This window comes from Alosa sapidissima, chromosome 18 (assembly GCF_018492685.1).
Source record: "Alosa sapidissima isolate fAloSap1 chromosome 18, fAloSap1.pri, whole genome shotgun sequence".
Lineage (NCBI taxonomy): Eukaryota > Metazoa > Chordata > Actinopteri > Clupeiformes > Clupeidae > Alosa > Alosa sapidissima.
In genome coordinates, this window is record NC_055974.1 from 4,516,641 (window position 1) to 4,525,720 (window position 9,080).

Below are 9,080 nucleotides of genomic sequence, written 5' to 3' on the forward strand. Positions count from 1 at the left end.
AAACCACAACAACACTAGTACAACTCCACGGTAGCCATGCACTCTGGTTAAAGGCAACCAGACAAGCACATGACAGCAATCCAGGGAAGGGTTAAGGGGCCTGTGTGTGTGTGTGTGTGTGTGTGTGTGTGTGTGTGTGTGTGTGTTGGGGGAGGAAAGGTACACAAGAGTCTAATGGCATCTTCCAAGTCAGGGTGAAAATGACTGTTTTGCTTCTAAATGATTCAGTGTCCGTAAATGGCGCTGAATTAAACATGATGCCTGTGTCGCTGGCTGTTGCACTTTAAATGAGCCAGGAACAGAAAGGAGGACGAGAGAGAGAGATGGGAGAATGAAAGGGAGAGAAGGATGTGGAGCTTTATGAATTGACTTCCAATGTTAAAAAAGATAGAAGGAAAGATGTTGAACCTGGCAGGATTGAAGGATGAGCTCTGCTATTCATGTCAGTTCTGTCTTCTTGCTCTCTCTCTTTCTTTCTTTCTTTCTTTCTTTCTCCCCTTCCCCTTCTCTTTCTCTCTCTCTCTTTCATACAGATTTCTTGGGGGCTCTGACACCATGGTCTGCTGTGAGACGGCTCCCTATTGTCTCTGTGTGTGTAGGAAGAGCCTGTTTTCATCACCACCTCCACACTCCATTGCCATGAGAAAGAGAATGTGTGTCAGTGCACGCGTCTGTGTGTGTCCATGTGCGTGCATGTGTGTGTGTGTGTTTGTTTGTGTGTGTGTGTGTTTTGTAAGCTGTTGTGGATGTCACTGCATCTAGTTAAAAAAAATCACAAAGACTGATTTTCAGTAAAAAAATAATGTTTTTTTTGCCTTTCTTAAAAGATTTGTGCATGAAAAACATCTGAAGGCACAGTACAGTAGAAAACGAAAGAGTACATGGAAACGCAAGGAGCCAAGAAGCCAAGGTTGAGATAGCAGCCATACAGGATCTGACAAATTACTGCACAATTATTTGTCAGGTATCAAAGGCACAAAGCGAGTGTGTGAGAGAGGGAGGACAAAAAAGAACTGATTGTGAAGGAGATCAAAGATTCCACCGTCAGAAGACACACGCCGTGATCACTGACACCCATCAATCACTGTATCACACATGCAACATCTGCAAGACATGCAAGTCTGGGCTAATAAACATGCACATGATTACAATAAGCAGGCATACACATACACATACACACACACACAGTCACACAAATGAAGGTGTGAGGGAAGTGTGTGTGTGTGTGTGTGTGTGTACTGGTGTTTGTGTTAGGAAAAGGACTATACTCACTGTATGCACTATACCTGCTACTGTATGCACACTAATGTGGAGTTATAAGGTTATTGTGTGTGTGTGTGTGTGTGTGTACATAAGTGTGTGTGGATGTAAGTGTGTGTGTGTTTGCCAGTGCACATGGTTTTATGTTTCCCTGGCCACCGTTCATTTGCGGCTCTCCGCAGCCATAGGAGAGAGTTAAAGCACTAAGAAATAGCATTCAATTCCAATAGCGACATCATTTAAGTGATTTAAGGCCAGCACAATGACCTCATGAGAACCTGGCAGATTTCTCAGTTATCTTCCCCCCCTCACTCTCTCTGCCTGGCTCCCTCTCTTCATATTTGTCTGAGAGCAATCGTAATAGCAATCCTATGAACAAAACAAGTTTCCGTAATGGATCACTTTTCCGCTCAGTTTTATTTGTATATTCTCCCTTTGTTTATACTCACCTGCACATTTTTGTAAGACTCCTATCAATGCACTAGGGTGTTTTGTAAACTCCCACTAATCGACTAATTGTGTTTTCCCATTGATCGTTCTTTTTCATTATCTTGTTTGGATATGCTGTGCCGTTTTTGTCTTTTTTCGCCAAATGACATTGAGCGTTAAGGGCTTTACATGATAACCGTGTTCTGTTCGAGCAGATTGGCCTCAGGCTTGACAACACCGGTAACACAGCAGACATCACAGGCAAACTAGTTACAGGGGCTAGCGGCTATTCCAGTCTACTGGACCAATCCCCTCTCAGTGGCAGGCTAACTCAGAGGGATAAATAGTCGGGCTTCTCCAGGGTTGTTGTCTCCAGGTGAGCTACTAGCGAGAAAAGCTACATAGCGATAGTCAGTTGTGAACCTTCTGACAAGAGCCTTCTAAAAGAGCCTTCTGTTCAGAACCAGGGAACCAGATGGGAGAGGTGTCTGGGAGCTCATTCCCTTAAAGATGTACATGATACTGAGCCGTGATGCAACAATAACAAAAAACAAGGAATGTGGCAACAGCATGTCTTTATTTCTAATTTGGCTGACACTTTTGTTGTAATGTTGTAACACATGTTGTCATTATTAGATCCCTTATCTTCATACAAACAAAACACATTTTTAATCATAGTGCTCCTGTTACCTCAAATAACCACAAATCTGAAATCTGAGATGAGATCTCGAAGTCAAAACATTCTGTAGGTGGAACCTTTGCCGAAAAGTAGAATTATATTACACATAAAAAGTACATGCAATAAAACCTTCAAGAAGCAGGTATACTAAAATGATGTCTGAATTATAAAGGTGCTTCACTTTATAACTCAGCATATTAAAATCACATAAAAGCACTTTACTGGTCAGAAAAGGCCTGTATTTGATGTCTGGCTGGTTCTATATACAGCATGCTTGGTCTCGCTGGGCAGTTCTGTTTTCATCCTGGAGAATAAGCTCTTCCCGCTCAGCATGCTTTGTATTCTGATCCTGCCGTGAGGGTATGGACACGGCCTCAGTACAAACCAGCGTGTGGTGAGTTTCACACAACACTTATAGCTCAGCTCTGTCCTACGTCCAGACTCCAACACAAAGTAGAACTGCCCAGTGCACACCAGCATCAGACGACCAGACAAACATTTCTTCCATCATATTTTATATTACAATGGAACTGTGCATAATGGTGTAACATGTGTCATAACAATGAGCAACAGAACACTTTTCACTATGCGGTCGAGTCAGTGAACATAAAGGTTGTGTTGCACCCCATATTACTAGCTACTTACTTACCATATTACTAGAATACAATAATAGTGTTATTAGTGTGTGTGGTGATGGTAAGGCTCATGGTCAGTGACGGTCAGTGAGTTGCTTCTAGGCATTATGGGTAAACTGCTACTTTCTTGTTCTGAAGTTGAGTCCCGCTCTTAACTAGTTATTGTGACTTCTTGAGATGTACAAGATAGAACAACTGATGATATGTAGGTGATGTGCAGAGTATGGTCAGGATTATCATTGAGGGGAAGCCCATTTTTTTCAAAATATGAAATCTCTAAAAATTAGATTTTTGAAAGAAGACTCTTTTGGCGTCAATGTGAAATTGATTCCTCTGTCAATTATCATTGACTTGTTCACTTGAAGGTGTACCAAAGTTAGGCACTCAGTGCTTACTTGCATTGTGTGTCTGTGTCTTCCCTCCTTTGGGATTTGAACTTGAGAGTAAACCAATCCTATGTCTATGACAATTAAGACTTACCCACAGGGTCATCTAGTGTGTGGCATCAATGTAAATTGCACAATAACATGGCCAATGTAGTATGTATAGCTTTTAATATAATTTAATTGCGTATTGTATTTCAAGATTAAATTTCACTAAGGATTACTGTAATATGTGATGAATTTCTGGACAGTGGACATTCTGGTAATGCAATGCTAAAGTATGAATGTAAATTGTCCATATTCTTTTGAATTGCAATATTCTACTTTCATTAGCATTTTTGTTTGTTTGTTTGGCAGCCATTGTTACCAGTCATTTGAGCTTTTTTTAAAAAAATGTTTTACATCAGTGCATCTGCGTGGGCTTTACACAACTAAGGCTGTCAGCTTCCAGGACTGTTAGTATGAGGTGGACTGTTAGTATAAGGTGGAACAATAATCTGCCTTGAACAATAATCTTTGCTTGAGCCCAACAGAACAAAAACATCCAATTAGTGTACAAACGAGAAGCCCAGAAACACTGATATCAGAAACGCTGACAGTTTTAAATTATCCTAACCAAGGCTCCGAACCGGTTCAAGGAACGAAAACGAAAGGAATTTTTACGAGGAGCGGAAACGGAAACGAAAACAAAATGGTCTTCAACTGTTCCGGAACAGAAACGTTATTCTGAAATCCACAAATATAATAACTTTTTTTTTCGTTCTCGATATATTTTATAAAATTTCCCAAAAGCATATCCTAAGTTTTCTACTCGTTTGATTGTAGGTGAACAGCCTAATAATTAGATTTTTGCAGTTTGAAAAAAAAAAAAACGAATAAATGGACCTTTGGTCCAAATGTGTATATTTTGTCTTGCTGTTGTAATGTAACCTATCCGTCTGCCACTTCGGATCTTAGGCCAGCTTGTAGCGTAGGCTACTGAAACTGATTTGGAAATTGTTTTGTAGCCTATGCGTAATAGCCTATTTTGCCTGTCCACGCCTTGTCGTTTTCAAGTCGGGATTTGAAATGTTTGCGCAATTATAGCCTATTCTATGTAGAAGAGTTAAACGGGAAATTTGAGATAGGCCTTGTCAGCAACAGACAGGTTCGTTTATAAACAGGGTTGGAATTATAGCACAAGCCTTTGAAGATCTCCATATGGATAAAACTTAGGCTACAACCAGGTAAGGAGTTTAGCACGTATCCAGAAATATTTTTGATAAGAAATTATTTATAGGCATAGGTTAGGCCTACAGTAAGTCTGTAGGCTATGGGATGGATAGCCCATCTGAATGTTTTTGGATGCCGCCTGTGATTTATTATTTTTGGGCATAGCTACGGTATAGGCTAAATCAAGGGGAAATAATGAGTACGTCTATTCTAAGGTAAAGTCCACAAAAATAAACTTGATAGGCCCGCCAAACACTGCCGGAACTTTAAGAACGAACAATATTTTGCGTTCCGAACCGGTTCAGGACCGATATGTTGGTGGCGGAACGCATGCAAGAACGAAAACGTTAAACATAGGCCTACCTGAACCGTTCGGAACAAAACGTTTGAAAAATAATTTCGTTTTCAAGCCCTGATCCTAACTAATTGTGTCTGCCAAAGTGCTAAAAGACGATAACTAGCTTGTGACTAGAGCTAGCAACTAATTATCTATCCTTAACCCCTAAATCAAATCAGTAATCACACAATATCACAAAATACTATGCTAGCGTAGCTGCTAAGGAGCCCACAGACTGGAAAACTGTGGGCGCGATTCACAGCTGTCACTGTGCCACTTTGTTGCTCCAAAGAAATTGGCCCTGGCCAGTTGACATCAGTAAGTCCCTTGGGATAAAAGCATCAGCCAAATGAATAAAAGATAGAGAATTTAGTGGTCTACACTGGCACGCTTTGAGATACATGGGCACTAGTGTATCAGGATAGCTTCAGAGTTTCAAGGCTTTTTTCTTAAAATAACGCCTGCAAACTCAGTGTGATGTTCCTCTGACTTACAATACTGAGAATGGAGTCTCTGACATTGTCAAGAAGCCCAGAACATTTCATATTGGAGATGATTGGTTGGAGCATCACCCTTCCGTTGTTTTTTCACAAATTGGGTAGCCCCTTAGTACTAAATGGATACCCAGCGTGTCTAAAAGTGAATAAAAGGAGAATTCTTACATTGTGTTACTTTAACAACTAGATGTACCGCATAGTGGTACAAAATATGACCGCCACTCAGTCCTGTACATCCGTTCCGCAAAAATAAATCACACTTCAATTTGTCTCCATCTTTTACTCCATCCCCCACTCTTGAAACTTTTGTGTATGCTTGTTTGGCATGCCTGAGTGTGTGTGTGCGGCTGCACAGAAAGTAGCCTACTGGTGCTGAAAAGGTGAATAGATTGTAGAATAGCCAAAGAAGATGTAGCATTGTTATAAAACCTTTAAAATCTCTAAACAATCACAAGTAGGGCAGTTCATCACAGTTCATCCATTGCAACTGGATTGATGAAAGGTCACTTACACCTGTAGGCTACATTGTATTTGGGAAAAGCAAAAGGTATCAGCATAATTGTATTTATTTATTTATTTATTTATTTATTTATTAATTAATAAACAAAAACATCTCTGTCAGTTCCATGCCGTTTTCAACAGCTATCAAAAACAAAGGTCATTTTTGGATGGATGGATTTTTTGTGAATGTTTCTTCTTCTACATAAGATTTTAGTCATCTTTAGTTCATGTGATACTTTATTGTCAATGCACAAATTAAGTAACAGTAGTCTGAAATGTTATTGTTAATGCACAAATTAAGCAACAATAGTCTGAAACGAAATGCTATTTTACATCGAACCAGTGGTGCAAATAACTGACATGTCCGTTATTGTTCGTGCAAATATAGGATGATTCATTCCCTTGCATTGTATAACTGAGGTCCATGGCTAGTCTGGCTTTCACCAGACCAAGCTCAATCTTTTAAGAAATCAAAAAATAAATAGCGGGCAGATCAGGCTGGGTTCACCCAGCCTAGTCCATAGGCACCCGATATTGTTTAATTTTCCGATTGAGATATCCACGCTCTGGCTATTCTAAATGCAAAAATGCATCAGGGAGTTATGACAAAACTGTAACTAACAAACTATATCCTAATAGAAAGCTGTTAGCTTCCCTAAGCTACAGGTAGGCTTATAAGGTAGGCCTATTTACAACATAAATTGTCAATAGGCTATGCTGGCGACACAAATAAAATCTCCTTTGGAAACCAATGGCTTACGCCTTACAGTATCAAGCGGACTAAACCTGCCATATCGTGGCGAAAAGTTGTAGGCCTAATAAAATTCACGCAGCTCCATGAGTCAAGGAAAGCGCGAATGAAGTAGCCACTTCTAAATGGGACCCACTACACAGTAGCTTAAGGTGTGTTGCTAAAGCAGCCATAATGAAATGAAGGTGTCATTGTTTGGATACTTCACACACACATGCTTTTTAATTACTACTACAACTACCAAGTTCCAACTACCAAAGAATCAAAGCACATCGATTCCCCTCTCACACCCTGCACACACTTAAAACAAATAAACAGGCGTCTCAGTCTCACGCATGTATAGGCAAAACTGTATAAGACCGGTGTAACGTTGGTAAATCTTCCATTGCACAGAATGATTTTTGTAGCACGTGCAACAAATGACAGTCGAAAGATACAATTACAGTGCTGCTATCAATTTGCTTGGTATAACCGCATTTATCGTTTTCTACAAATGCAATCAATCAAATTGGCCTCCATCACTCAACCAACGCTAACGGTAACATTACCTAGGTCCTTATTGATATTATAAGATTAACGTACCTGCAGTAAAAACCAAGCATGTCCGATAAACATCCTCAGATTTATTTCGGCTTCAAGAAGAAATGGAAATTACATTTCATGTGAACATCGTCCTATCCTTATTAGACGTTCTCTGCGGTAAACTACAGTCCATGTAGGAAGCGTCCATTGTTTTTCCAACCCACTTTTAACTTCCAACAAAATTACGTCTCACTGCAACGATGCAACGGTGGACAAACGACTACTTATCGCCAATACTGGAAATGCAGCCATGATGATGATGAATATTTGGCTTTCTTTTAATCCTACTGAATTTGTAGTTATGTATCGGCCGTTCTAATACCGATAGTATGTGGGTGCCTGTGTGTGTGTGCATGTGTATATGTGTGCACCGCCATCTACAGGCCAATGAGTGTACAGTCACTAAATGTACACATAACCTAATTTTTTTTAGACCCCCCCATGGATGAAATTCCTAGAAACTTGTCATACCCCCAGAGAATGCCAGGTCAATCATACACATAAAATTTGGTGCAGTTCTGAACATCTTAACTGAAGATAGGGGCGATTAAAGCAGAATAATATTGCATTTTCATTTTTTACCGGGGGGGTGCAAATCACAAATGAGTGATTATGGGCCAGGTTGATGTGGGCCCTTGAGACCAGGGCTTGAAAACGAAATTATTTTTCAAACGTTCCGTTCCGAACGGTTCAGGTAGGCCTATGTTTAACGTTTTCGTTCTTGCATGCGTTCCGCCACCAACATATCGGTCCTGAACTGGTTCGGAACGCAAAATATCGTTCGTTCTTAAAGTTCCGGCGGTGTTTGGCGGGCCTATCAAGTCTATTTTTGTGGACTTTACCTGAGAATAGACGTAGGCTACTCATTATTTCCCCTTGATTTAGCCTATACCGTAGCTATGCCCAAAAATAATAAATCACAGGCGGCATCCAAAAACATTCAGATGGGCTATCCATCCCATAGCCTACAGACTTACTGTAGGCCTAACCTATGCCTATAAATAATTTCTTATCAAAAATATTTCTGGATACGTGCTAAACTCCTTACCTGGTTATAGCCTAAGTTTTATCCATATGGAGATCTTCAAAGGCTTGCGCTATAATTCCAACCCTGTTTATAAACGAACCTGTCTGTTGCTGACAAGGCCTATCTCAAATTTCCCGTTTAACTCTTATACATAGAATAGGCTATAATTGCGCAAACATTTCAAATCTCGACTTTAAAACGACAAGGCGTGGACAGGCAAAATAGGCTATTACGCATAGGCTACAAACAATTTCCAAATCAGTTTCAGTAGCCTACGCTACGAGCTGGCCTAAGATCCGAAGTGGCAGACGGATAGGTTACATTACAACAGCAAGACAAAATATACACATTTGGACCAAAGGTCCATTTATTCATTTTTTTTTTTTTCAAACTGCAGAAATCAAATTATTAGGCTGTTATATAGAGAACGAAAAAAAAACGTTATTAACCGGTTTTGTGGATTTCAGAATAACGTTTCTGTTCCGGAACAGTTGAAGACCATTTTGTTTTCGTTTCCGTTTCCGCTCCTCGTAAAATTCCGTAAAATTCTGTTCGTTTTCGGTTTTCGTTTTCGTTCCTTGAACCGGTTCGGAGCCCTGCTTGAGACCAACATACCATAAAAGATTCTTCATCCTCAGTGCCACGGTTCAGGTAGTTATTTAGGAAAAACTGCTTTTTTTGCGGTTCAGGGGGGCCCAGCACGGGGGGGGAGTGGCCCCCGGGGACGAAACTAAATTTTTCCGTAAAAGTCTAGTGGGGCTACATACCCACCAAATTTCATGTGCAC